Genomic DNA, 13,059 nt, shown 5'->3' on the forward strand with positions numbered 1-13,059 from the left:
CTCCTCTCAAAGCATAACCACTTTACAATTCTCTTTGTTTCTATTTTTATTAATTGCTTAAGGCAGAGGCCACCTTGGAGTATCTCTCTGCTGTCAAATTTAAAAACGAGTCCTTTCTAATATTGCACTTTGAGCAGTTCTATATTCCTAGTTTGTTAAGATATTTGAACCATTATCTAGTCTTGTCAACTATACATATGCCACCCACAGGTAGCAGACACCATGCCTTATGGGTCCTCAACTTATATGTGAGACAGTTGCTTCCATTCATATCCAATAGAAAGATATTAACTGGATGCTGACTATTGGTGTCATCCATGGTTACTCAGTTCATTACTGGATGCAATTTGGCTCCTTAGAGACCCAACTCGAGTCAGCTTCCGTGTTTCTGTAAATACATATACATTTAATCCTTTATAATAGGAGAATATCAATGTTACATAGATAGAGAGGATTGAGCAGACTTCCAAACCCAATTCATTACTAGATGCAATTTGGCTCCTTAGAGACCCAGCTTGAGTCGGCTATGAAGGGGCATGTGAAGACTGAAGAAACAAGAGGAGGAAAAGGAGTGCAGGAGCTCATTGAACAATTGGATGGTAATATTGTGGGAAAGGGGATAAAAGAATGAAAGAAGTGGTGAAGCTGTTAACAATAATCCAATAGGTGAAGGGGCGGGTAAAGAAAGAAGAGGAGGAGAAAGAATGTATGGCATGCTTCTTGTTTCAGAGTATACAACAGAAAAAGAAATTATTGGACAAGGCTTTTAATGGAGAAGGTTGTAACTGAGGATGATAGAGATCTAAGTGAATCAACTGAAGATGAGATTGTGATAGATGAAACCCATGAAATTAAAAAATAGGTTGATTTGGAAAAGGTTGTAAACATAGAAGTAGAAGTGTTTAAATCAATGGGACTACTACTAGTTGTAGGAGGAGAGGAACTTGTTTGGAAGAAGTTTAAGGAACTGGATGAGAATTATCCATTACCTCTGAGTGTGATTGGTGTTAGCCATGAAGAAAGTCTTTCAGGGCCTGAAGACATTAGTGTTGGACAGAAATCCGCTGGAATTTCTTTTTTTTTTTTCATATTTTTTTGAGAAGAGCGCAGCTAGGGATCGGAAACGATTAACAAGAAGACTAAGGATTTGTTGGAGCTTATGAAGGATAATTTTTCGGTTAGAAGATTTAAGAGTAAAAGAAAGGTAAAAGACTTAAAACCTCCCCTAAGGTTTAAGATAAATACTTATACCACCCCTATGGTTTCTGATTGGACTTAGACCTCCTCTCCCCTATCAACAAGATATATTGTCATATTTAACAGATTCAATAAAATAACATTTTTGCCTTCCTTTTTTCTTTAAATTTTTAAAGAAAGTCTTCAGGGCCTGAAGACATTAGTGTTGGACAGAATTCCGCAGGAATTTCATTTTTTTTTTTGAGAAGAGCGCAGTTAGGGATCGGAAACAATTAACAAGAAGACTAAGGATTTGTTGGAGCTTATGAAGGATAATTTTTCGGTTAGAAGATTTAAGAGTAAAAGAAAGGTAAAAGACTTAAAACCTTCCCTAAGGTATAAGATAAATGCTTATACCACCCCTATGGTTTCTGATTGGACTTAGACCTCCCCTCCCCTATCAACAAGAAATATTGTCATATTTAACAGATTCAATAAAATAACATTTTTGCCTTCCTTTGTTCTTTAAATTTTTAAAGAAAACCACCAAACTGTAATTAAAGAAAAATACAGGACAGAACAAAGAAAGATCAGGCTTACAAATCCAATGAGAAGATTATCTTTCTCGACTAGCACTTCCATGATGTTTTGAGAGATTAGAATCAAATACACATTTTTTAATTATAAACTTTGTTGTGGCCTCTGTTGCTTTAAGCCAAGCCTGTTAGTCTTGTTCAGAAATCAGAGCCTTCTGATTAAATCATGGCTTATTTCATGAAATAGCCTCTGTTATCATGCTATTTTCTTTGATTATTTTTACATCTTTACTACCATTATATCCTCCAACTATAGTTCTGATTCAAGTATTTATTTATTTTGGTTTTTTTAGGTTTTTTTATACCAAAATTAAGTTTAGGGACCTCTGACCTTTCCTTGCCCCATGTCTCACCAATCAGTCCATTTCCTGAGAAATAAACAAAAGAATTAATGTCAGAATTTGAAATTGAACTCAATGCATTCAAGCCGCTAGCACTCCTAATCTAAATATTAGAATTTGAAATTGAAGGATCCACTAACTATTTTGTTCAAGACAGAGTAGCACCACCGCTGGCGCATATGCGAGTCATGGAAGATGCAAGAGCAACTCGTGGATATACTACTTCTGATTTATGCTCCAGGGGGACGAAGAAAGAATATATAAATGGACAAAATTGGGTTTTGAAAAAAAATTAACTAGCACATAATGTGATGTACAAATGGATCTGGATGGAGTGTTAATGGAGGGGAAGTATTTGTTCAGTGACCTCACTCAATGAGGGAGGTGAGGTCTTAGTCCAATTTAAAAAAACAGGGGATGTTTCAGTATTTAGGAGAAACCTCAAGGGAGGTATTAAGTCTTTTACCCAAAAAAAAGCACCGAAGTGTTGTTTCAAATGTCTTTGCTATATTAAAAGGATGGCTATTTGGGATTGAACCAAATAAGAAGATGATGGAATACAGGAAAATCCAAAAGAATTAGAGAATTTGCTGCTTGTCTTGTTCTTGTTCTTTTCGGGATGTTGGATGGGAAGCACCTATTGTTTTTTCTTTCATGTTTTTTCTATCTGTTTAGTAGGCTGGTTTTGCTTGAGTTTCATTGTTGTAAAGATTGATTGTGGGGTGTGGTTGTGTTTTGTGATAATTTATTGTTTTTTTTTCATCTTTGCTTTTGGGAAGCTTGGTATTTGATTTTCTGGTTCATGTTTTGATGGACTCTAAGCTGGCAGAGCTTCTTCGAGGGAACTCCTTCCTCTAGAAACAGAGATAAGAGAGAGAAAGAAGAGGAAGAGAGAAGGAAAACAAGGTAGTTATGATTCTTCTCTCCATTATGTTCTAATCAATGGCCTTATATTAGGCTCTCACACTAATCAACTCTTCATGACTTTGAGCTCTGCATGTGGGTGGTTAGGACGTGGCCTACGGTTATAAACAAATCGCAGGGGAGGTTTGTAATGTTTGGCATGTGCTGCAGCTGCCCTTGCATGGGCTTCATGACCCGTGTGGGCCTTGGCTTTCCTGCACCGAATGGGCCCGGTGACCTGATGGTGGGTTATTCGCCTGGGATCCATCATCTCCCCCACCCTTAAGAACGACCTTGGCCTCAAGGTCCATATGGGGAAATTGTTCTTGCAAGTGACTGATGTCTTCCCAAGTGGCATCTTTTGGGGACAGGTTCGTCCATTGAACAAGGGCCTTCTCCACTACTTTGCGACTTGTCTTTATCCAACGGAAGTCAGTGATGACACTAGGCTCAACAATCATCTGCCCTTCACTAGTAAACTCTGGCAATAGTGGTTTTACTAAGGCTGCATCTGTCCGACATGGTTTGAGGAGTGAGACATGAAATACTAGGTGGAGTCAAGCAGTACTCGGCAGGTCTAATTTGTAAGCCACTGCTCCCACTCTCTCTGAAATGCGAAAGGGACCAAAGAAGCGGGGTAAAAACTTCTGCCACTCTTTTAGCCAGTGATGACTGTATGTAAAGTTGTAGTTTCAAGTAAAGTAGGTCCCCCACTTGGTATTCCGCCTCGCGATGTTTCTTATCATACTGCATCTTCATGTAATTTTAAGCCTTGAGTAAGTGATTCTTGAGTGATTGAAGTGCTTCATCTTTGGCTTCAAGCTGTCGTTCCACCTCTGCAACTGTTGAAGTGCCCTTCTCATAGGGTAGCACTGAGGGTGGATCTTTTCCATACAGGATCTTGAATGGGGTGGTCCTTGTAGTAACACGATAAGTGGTATTATACCAAAATTCAGCCCACAGGAGCCATTTCAGCCAGAGTCAGCTTTTCTCCTACAAAACATCTGAGATAAGTCTCTAGACAGATGCCTCCCACCCAAAGGACTTTAGGCCAATTAGCTTGGTTAATAGCCTGTACAAGATCATTGCTAAGGTGTTGTCATTGAGGTTGAAGGAGGTTTTGGCAGACATCATCGCACAAAATCAAGGAGCTTTTGTGAGTGGAAGACAAATCATTGATCAAATCTTAATTGCTAATGAGTGTGGAGAACTTTAAGAAGGCTAAAAAGAAGGGAGTGGTCTGTAAGTTGGACTTGGAAAAGGCTTATGACTTGGTGGACTGGGAATTCTTGAGGAAAGTTTTGATCAAATTTGGGTTTGGTGGTAGATGGTGCAATTGGATCATGGGCTGTGTCCGGAATTGTCATTATTCAATGCTAGTGAATGGGACAGTGGTAGAGTTCTTTCCAGCCAATAGGGGCATAAGACAAGGAGACCCTCTCTCTCCTTTCTTGTTCATACTAATTGCGGAGGTCTTGGGGAATTGATTCACAGAGCAGACTCGAGGGGTCTCATTAGAGGTTGGAGAGTCGGGAGGACGGAAACCCCCCCACTCACTTACAGTTTGCTGATGACACGATTCTATTCTATGAAGGTGGCAATGTGAGCTTTATTAGGAACTTGAAGCTGGTGGTGATACAACTGTTTGAGCAAATGTCTAACTTGAAGGTGAACTTTGGGAAAAGTTGTGTAGCAGGGGTGAATATGGAGGAGGGAGAGATCAGAGAGAGTGCAGAAGTGTTGGGGTGTGAAGTGTCAGGGTGGCCATTGAATTACTTAGGGTTACCATTAGGTGACAACCCTACGAGGGAGAGCTTTTGGAACCTAGTGGTGGAAAGGTTTGAAAAAAGATTGGTCTCTTGGAAGAAGAATTACCTCTCTTGGTGGAAGAGTTGCACTGATTAAGGCCACGCTTGCTAATTTACCCACCTACTTCCTGTTTGTGTTCAAAATCCCAGTGAAGGTATCTAACAGGTTGGAGAAGTTGATGAGAGACTTCTTGTGGGAGCCGGGAGAGGAGAAGAGGGATCATAGAGTCAGCTAGGAGGTAGTGTCCATGAGTAAAATTTGTGGTGGTTTGGGGCTCAGGAATGTTAGGAGAAGGAATATGGCTCTTCTAGGGAAGTGGTTGTGGAGGTTCCCCTTGGAGAAGGAGAAGCTATGGGCTAGAATAGTGGAAAGTATACATGGGCTGGAGCACAATGGTTGGGATGCTGGAATCAAAGCTAGGACCACAAGCTTTTCTCCTTGGAAAGCCATTCACAATCTGCTTCTAGTATTCTTCCCCAATATCAGGTATGATCTGAATTCCGGTAACTCTGTAAAATTCTGGGAACAAACTTGGGTGGGGAATGCCCCTCTAAAGGATCAACTTCCTTCTTTGTATGCTCTATCTGATCTTAAAAATGAGTCAGTTTCATCCTTCATTACCCCGTCCTCTTCCAGTTCTGGGCTTGGGTGGAATTTGGGTCTCAGAAGGGCCTTGAGGGATTCAGACTTTGCTAATATTTTGAGCCTCTTGAACTTCTTGCTAATGTTGTCTTAGACCCCACAAGGGCGGACTCTAGAATTTGGACCCCTACCCCCACTGGCTTCTTTTCTTGTGCTTCCTTTTTCAAAGTCCTAAGCCAGTTCACTAGTCCTGTAATCCCCCCTTTCCCTGTTGATGAGGTTTGGTGCAGAGCAATCCCTCCTAGGGTTGGTAGTTTTTGTTGGGAAGCCTATCTGGAAAGATTCAACACTAGTGATCTACTCCAAAAGAAGCGACCCAATACTTGCTTGTCACCCCATTGGTGTGTTCTATGTAAAGTGGATGGGGAGACTGGTTTTCACCTACTGGTGTCTTGTCATTTTGCGAGGTCAATTTGGGAATGGGCTTTTTCCCTCTTTGGGTATAGATGGAACCCTCCATTAGATCTGTAGGGCCTTTTTTTCCCTTCTGTCTTCAAGTGGCGTAGGAAAAGGGGAAGGACTATGTGGAGAGGTTTGAGGGCTGCAATATGTTGGACAATATGGGAAGAAAGAAACTTCAGGATATTCTCAGCGGCTGAGAGAGGGGTGGAAGAACTAAAGGCTATCATTCATTTTAGGGCTGTACAGTGGCTGAAATCTTTGGAACCATTCACAGGTTACACAATGGATGAAATGTTGAGGAAGTGGGGTGAAATAGCAAAGTGCACACAGACCAAGTCAGTAATGAGTGTGTCTTGGACACCTCCACCTGTTGGGTTCATGAAATTAAATTTTGATGGGAGTAGTAGGGGGAACCTTGGACAATCAGGGATTGGGGGTGTTTTTAGGGATAATAATGGGGTCATTTTTGCCTTGTTCTCAGGCCCAATTGGAGTGGGTGACTCCCTTAGAGCTGAGATCTTTGCAGTTATGGGAGTCTAGAAAGCCAAGGAGATGAACATCAGAAAACTCTTAATTGAAGGGATTCAGAGGTGGTGATAGGGTGGTTGAATGCTGATAGCAATGGTTTATGGAGGTACAATAATCAGAGGAGGAAATTTGAGCGGCTGGTGTGGGAGATGAAAGTTAAAATGTGCTGGGTCAAAAGATCAGCCAATTCTCTAGCTGATGGTTTAGCTAAACAATTGGTAGAAAGGGATTCAATGTTTTGGGCTAAGTTGTAATTTTTTGTCTCTACCTATTCTTTTGTTTTCTTGATTGTACTTGGAAGATAAGTGTGCTTGTCTTCCTTATGTAACCTCTTTGGTGAATTAATGAAATTGTTATTGATAAAAAAAAAAGTCTCTAGACAGTGGTTAACCACTTCCAATTGCCCATCAGTCTGCAGGTGGTAACTGGTGGAATGATAAGTGTAAGTACCCTGTGCTCGGAAGTATTCTTCCTAGAATCGGCTCACAAAAGTGGGGTCCCGATCCGTGATGATAGTTGTCAGTGTTCCATGGAGTTTTGCCACTTCACGAGTGTAGGCCTGAGCTACTTGAGATGCTGTGTATGGTGGGACAGCGCAACACAGTGTGCATTACTTGCTCAATCTATTCACAACAACCAGTATAACAGACTTTCCTCCCGACTTGAGCAACTCTGTAATAAAATCCATAGTTATCTTGTCCCATACTTGGTCTGGAATAGGTAGAGGCTGTAGCAATCCAGCTGAGGTTTAGGCCTGTTATTTCTGGGTTTGGCATACAGAGCAGCTTGCAACAAAATCCTGTACTGCCTTATTCATTCCCCACCAATAGAAGTGGGCTGCTATGTGCCTATAGGTTCTGATCATCCCAGAATGACCTTCTATCGACTCATGGAACAACTTCAAGAGGTTTGTGTGGAAAACAGATTTGGGCGCTATCACCAGTCGCCCTTTGTAAAATAAATCTGAACCCACCAGGGAGTACCCTGCTCTTTGGTTTGCCCCTGAGACCAACTGCTCTCGAATTAGTTTTAATTCCTCGTCTTGTTGAGCTTCTTCCTTGATGTGATCAAGAAAGGGATGGATAGGTCTATAAGCTGTCAAGGAGTTCATTTCTTCTCTTCTGGATAAAGCATCAACAACTGTATTGGAGGAACTAGGTTTGTATTTGATGGTGAAATCATAGCCCATTAACCTGCTGGCCCACTTTTGCTATTCAAGGAGTTCATTTCTTCTCTTCTGGATAAAGCATCAACAACTGTATTGGAGGAACTAGGTTTGTATTTGATGGTGAAATCATAGCCCATTAACCTGCTGGCCCACTTCTGCTATTCAAGGTTGAGGATCCTTTGTTCCATCAAATGTTTGAGACTCCTTTGATCAGTCTTTATTGTGAATTTTTGCCCTAACAAGTATGCTCTCCATTTGTGCACAGAGAGCACCAAGGCCATCAGCTCCTTGTCGTAAGTAGACTTTAATTGGGCCTGAATTGACAAGAACTTACTGAAATAATCAATAGGGTGTCCCTCTTGCATCATAACTGCACCAATTCCTCTGCCCAATGCGTCACACTCCACTACAAACGACTTGGCAAAGTTGGGTAATGCCAACGTAGGCGGTGTTGTAGTCGCCTTTTTTAAGGATTCAAATGCCACTTCTGCTTGTTCTGACCAAGAGAAGGCTTCCTTTAACAGATTTGTAAGAGGGATGACTAGAGATGCATAGCATTTTATGAATCTTTTGTAGTAACCGGTGAGGCCTAGGAAACCTCGCAAACTCTTAATGGTTTTGGGCCGATCCCACTAAGTCATCGCCATAAATTTCTCGAGATCGGTCATTACAGTTCCCCAAGAAATTATGTGCCCCAAATACTGAATCTGAGTTTGGCCGAATGTGCACTTGGAGGGCTCGGAAAATAATTGATTTCGCCGGAGTATCCCAAGGGTTAACTCCGGATGTTCTAAATGAGAAGCCCAATCGCTGCAATAGACCAAGATATCATCGAGGAACACCAAGATAAAGCGCCTGAGGTGGGGTTGGAAAATATCATTCATGAGGCTCTGAAAAGTGGAGGGTGCATTAGTCAACCCAAAAGGCATGACCAAAAATTCATAGTGGCCATCTATTAGACATTTATGCCCTTAGCTCCAATCAGATTGATGTATCTTTTGACATTTATTGTAAATGAATAAAGTACATAGTTGATTCATGTCATTGTGGTATATTTCTGTGTAATACCCTTAAACTGGACACTTATGAAACTCGTGTTAGTTTAGAATCTTTACAGTTGTTGGATAGATCTTGGGAGATTTATCCTACCAAGGCTAACACTGATGTGCTGCCAAATTGGTTGGGGTGGCTTGTCTTAGTTGCTAGGGTGAGACTTGAGGTACATGCAGTGTGGGTTTTCTTGAAACCCTGAACTTGACCAAATTCTAGTGTTGCCCTGGACCTTGGAGATAGATGGGCAAAACTGGGCTGTCTTTGATATGCCAATCAGTGAGATCCTTAGAGGGGGTCAAAACTTGGGTATGTTGGGACAGTTTGAGAATTCATCTGAGTGGGTGATTATAGTGATAGGATTAGCCCCTTTGTCCGACAAAGTGAATGATCAGGGAATGCACTCTCTCTGATGGAAACCTAAACTGTCGACAGTTGATTTCAAACGTTGTGTGTGTGTGTGTGTGTGTATTATGGTTTCAAAATGTTTGCAAAAGGTTTTAATTCCTGGGATCCATGTGAGTAGAGAGTGCAACAATGTTCCCTGCAGCCGAGGGAGAGGTCCTCTCTTGTCGGGCAATGTTTGATCATTATGGGCTGAGAGGTTAAGTGTAAGACCATTGAGGGTAATACCTGATGGGCTAATCTTGCATTTGCCCACAGTCATTGGGTTTTCATAAGGTGGTTGGACTCAGGGGTTCATTGTCCCCCACAATGAATTCGGCCAGGCCTTGTAACAAAGGCTAGGCTGAACCCATGTTGTTGATGTGTAGATCAATGTTTGGGTCCCACGCCATACAAAGAGGCCAACTGGGCAGCATGTTAAGGGTAAGTGAGCACATAAGCTTGATGGGCCTAAAGCTCAATTCGAACTGGGCTTAAATTAGTTAATTAAAAGGAGGCAAGATTTGATTTATAATTTGATTAGGATTAGCTGAAAGGATAAGACAAGTTTTATCCATTTAAGAGTCCATATCCAAATATCAGATTTGGATCAAGAAACTCTCTCCTAATTAGATTAGGAGGCTGATCCAAAGAAGACTATAAATAGGGGGTGAATTTCTCAGTTTTAACATACACAACCACCTGTAGAATTCTCTCCAATTCTTGCCATCCCTACCTAGTTCGTTCTCCTCTTGTGGAATAGATCAAGAAAGGTTCTTGATATTGTTTCTTGGGTGAAGAAACAAATTGAAATCATGCTCACCATCTTCTATTTGATTCTTGCTGAAGAATCCTGGTTCTTGTTGAAGAGCCATCCTACTGATCTTTCTTCATCACACACTGTGTCGTCTTCAGTGGGAGCGGGTTTTGGTCTTCTCCTTGGACATGAACACCTTCATTGGGAGTTACTGCTACTTCGTATCAGGTAGATCCCTCTCCTCCCTTTTGGTTTCAGATCTGATCCGGTTTTGGGTTCAAGATTGATCATTGAAAATGCAATTTTCTAAAATAGGGAATGCGATTCCCAGATGGGGGAGAGAAATTTTTGAAAATTTGCCCAACCTTCCTGTAGGGTTTGGCCATCCATATGATGGATCTCTCATCCCTTCACCATCATGGGTCCTGAAGGCCGTTTTGTGGATGTGTTCCGGGTGGACCCAGATTTATTGGTAGTTGGATCGTGGGTCCAATTTGGAGAAATAAACGGCATGCTTCAATTCATCAAATAACTCATCTATTAATGGGATTGGAAATCTATCCTTCACAGTGATGCTATTGGGGGCCTGATAGTCAGCATAAAATCACCATGTTCCATCCTTCTTGACGAGGACTGGAGAAGAATAGGGATTGTGGCTAGGTTGTATGAATTGATTGGACAACAAGTCAGCTACTATTTTGTCAATTTCAGCCCGCTGAACATGCAGCTATCTGTAAGGCCTAACATTGGTGGGTTGGGCTCCCAACTGAATAGGGATGTGGTGATCATGAGTACGTACGGGGGGTAGGCTGTTGGGTTTTCTGAAGACATGTTGATACGCTGCTAAGAGCTGTTGTAAAGTGGGATCCTCCGTCACAATATGAGTTTTGTGGTCACCATAGATTGTGGGTCCTACTCCCAATGAGCCCAAATAAACCAGGGTGGTTGCACTAGAGTGAAGACTATAATTGATAACATGTCAGGCCGAGCTTGTTGCTGGTTCAATTGGCCCATTTCCCTTCAAATGGCATGGCTTCCTATTCATCCAAAAATCCATAGTCAAGAGGGTTCAATCACATACTATTGGCCCAAGGAGTTTCAGCCATTGGATCCCCAAGACTAAGTCAGCCCCACTAAAATCCAAAGGGTATAAGTCCACACTGAACATATGGCCTTAAATTCTAAGGCCCACAGTCCTGCACAACCCATCACATGGAATTTGCTGCCCATCAGTTGCCTTAACAGCAAAGGGAGTAATCGCTTGGACCTCTACGCCCAATTGTCGAGCTAGGTCCGGAGTGATGAAGTTAAGGGAACTCCCACTGTCAATTAAGATGCACACTTTTCTACCCTTAAGTACAGCATACACTCTCATGGTCTCAGTGGAGTGAAGCCCAATCAAGGCGTGGAAATCTCTGGGTTTTCTTCAATGGAGTCTTCTGCCTGGTCAGAGACCATGGGTCTAGTGTCCACATCTTCACTCTCATCTTGGTTGTCAACAATTTGGAGGAACATTTGTTGGGCCTTGCACTTATGGCCCAGGGAGAATTTCTCCTCACAGTTATAGCACAATCCTTTTTCCCAACGGGCCTACATCTCAGCCCAGGTGAGTTTTCTCATAGTTGGGGCCGGCAGGAGTTGTTGTCAAACCGGTGTTAGCTCGGTTCTGGGTGTCAAGGGTTTGGGAGCCGGTCCAAGAATTCCCGACCGTAGTCGAGCTAGGCTCACAACGGTCAAAACAGTAGAGGGCTGCAGGGCTTTCACTTCCAACCTAATGTCTTCCCTCAAACCACCAATAAAACAACCAGTGAGTGCATGTTCTGGCCATCCATGCACTCTCCTGGCTAACTGCTCAAATTCAATTTGATACTCTCGAAAGGAGCCTGTCTGTTTCACTCTAGATAAAGCTTCGTCAAAATTTTCGAAGCTGGAAGGTCCAAATCTTATTTGCAGGGCTTCAATAAAATCTAACCAAGACAGTTGTGGGTGTGAACGGCGGTACCATTGGTACCAAAGGCTAGCCTCCCCATCAAGATGGATGGAGGCAATTTGTACTCTCTGGCCGACCGGAATCTCATGGAAATCAAAATACCGCTCTGCGCGGTAGATCTAGGGGGAAGGATCGTCACCTGAATACATGGGAAACACCAGTTTGGGGCTGAGAAGGTTGAAGGTGCCGTTCAGTTGAAGACCGCCGCTGCTCGATCCCTCTTGGTCTGCCTCCTTGCTCAGCTGAGTTGACATCCGTTCGAGCTGAGACACCACAGCAGAGAGGGCATCTTTGATACCCCTCGGTTCTCCCTCCATCCGATCTATTCTTTCTTCTTGTGATTGGTTGCGAGTGGTGGACATGGCGGATCAGGGGATCTAATACCAATTGATGGACTCTAAGCTGGCGGAGCTTCTTCGAGGGAGCTCCTTCCTCCAAAAACAGAGAGAAGAGAGATATGAAAGAGAAAGAAGAGGAAGAGAGAAGGAAAATAAGGTAGTTGTGATTCTTCTCTCCATTCTGTTCTAATTGATGGCCTTGTATAGGCTCTCACACTATCAGCTCTTCATGACTTCGAGCTCTTTATGTGGGTGGTTAGGTGGCCTACGGCTATAAACAAATCACGGGGGAGGTTTGTAATGTTTGGCATGTGCCACAGCTGCTCCTGCATGGGCTTCATGACCTGTGTGGGCCTAGCTTTCCTGCACCGAATGGGCCCGGTGACTTGATGGTGGGTTATTCGCCTGGGATCCATCATTTTTTGGTCAGTGTATAATTTGATGGTGCTTGGGTAGATTTGGAACTCTTGTTTCAGTCCCTGTCGGGTGTCTTTTGGTCATTTTCCTTGCACTTCTTTTTATTTTATTACCATAAAATGTCGACGTTACACGAGAGTTGTGTGTCCGGATAGCTTATTACAGTCATTCCTTAATATCTCATCTAGAAAGCCCTCCAACTTCAATAGTATTAGTTTCTTATCCCAGTTGTTTTCATGCATTTCAGTTCTTTCTACATGTTCAAAGTATTTTGCATTTCTAATTTCTGACATCAAATGTAATATTTTGGAATTCATTATGTATGTAATATGTTTAGCATTTCTCGTGTTATAGATATTGGTGAGCTGAATCTACCCAAAACAACAACCATATCATTCCCCAATGGAAAGGATGACCTGATGAATTTTGAGATCACAATTGGTCATTTTCCTTGCACTTCTTTTTATTTTATTACCATAAAATGTCGACGTTACACGAGAGTTGTGTGTCCGGATAGCTTATTACAGTCATTCCTTAATATCTCATCTAGAAAGCCCT

The 13,059-nt window shown here is 42.3% G+C and overlaps 1 protein-coding gene across 2 annotated transcripts in view; it reads left to right on the forward strand.

Moving 5' to 3' along the window:
• The window catches only part of LOC148876976 (NEDD8-conjugating enzyme Ubc12-like), a 29,802-nt gene that overhangs the window by 15,031 nt on the left and 1,712 nt on the right, over positions 1 to 13,059 (forward strand). The window lies entirely within an intron of this gene.

Source organism: Nelumbo lutea, chromosome 1, assembly GCF_056320005.1.
Source record: "Nelumbo lutea isolate HS-2025 chromosome 1, American lotus-T2T, whole genome shotgun sequence".
NCBI classification, from domain to species: Eukaryota; Viridiplantae; Streptophyta; class Magnoliopsida; order Proteales; family Nelumbonaceae; genus Nelumbo; species Nelumbo lutea.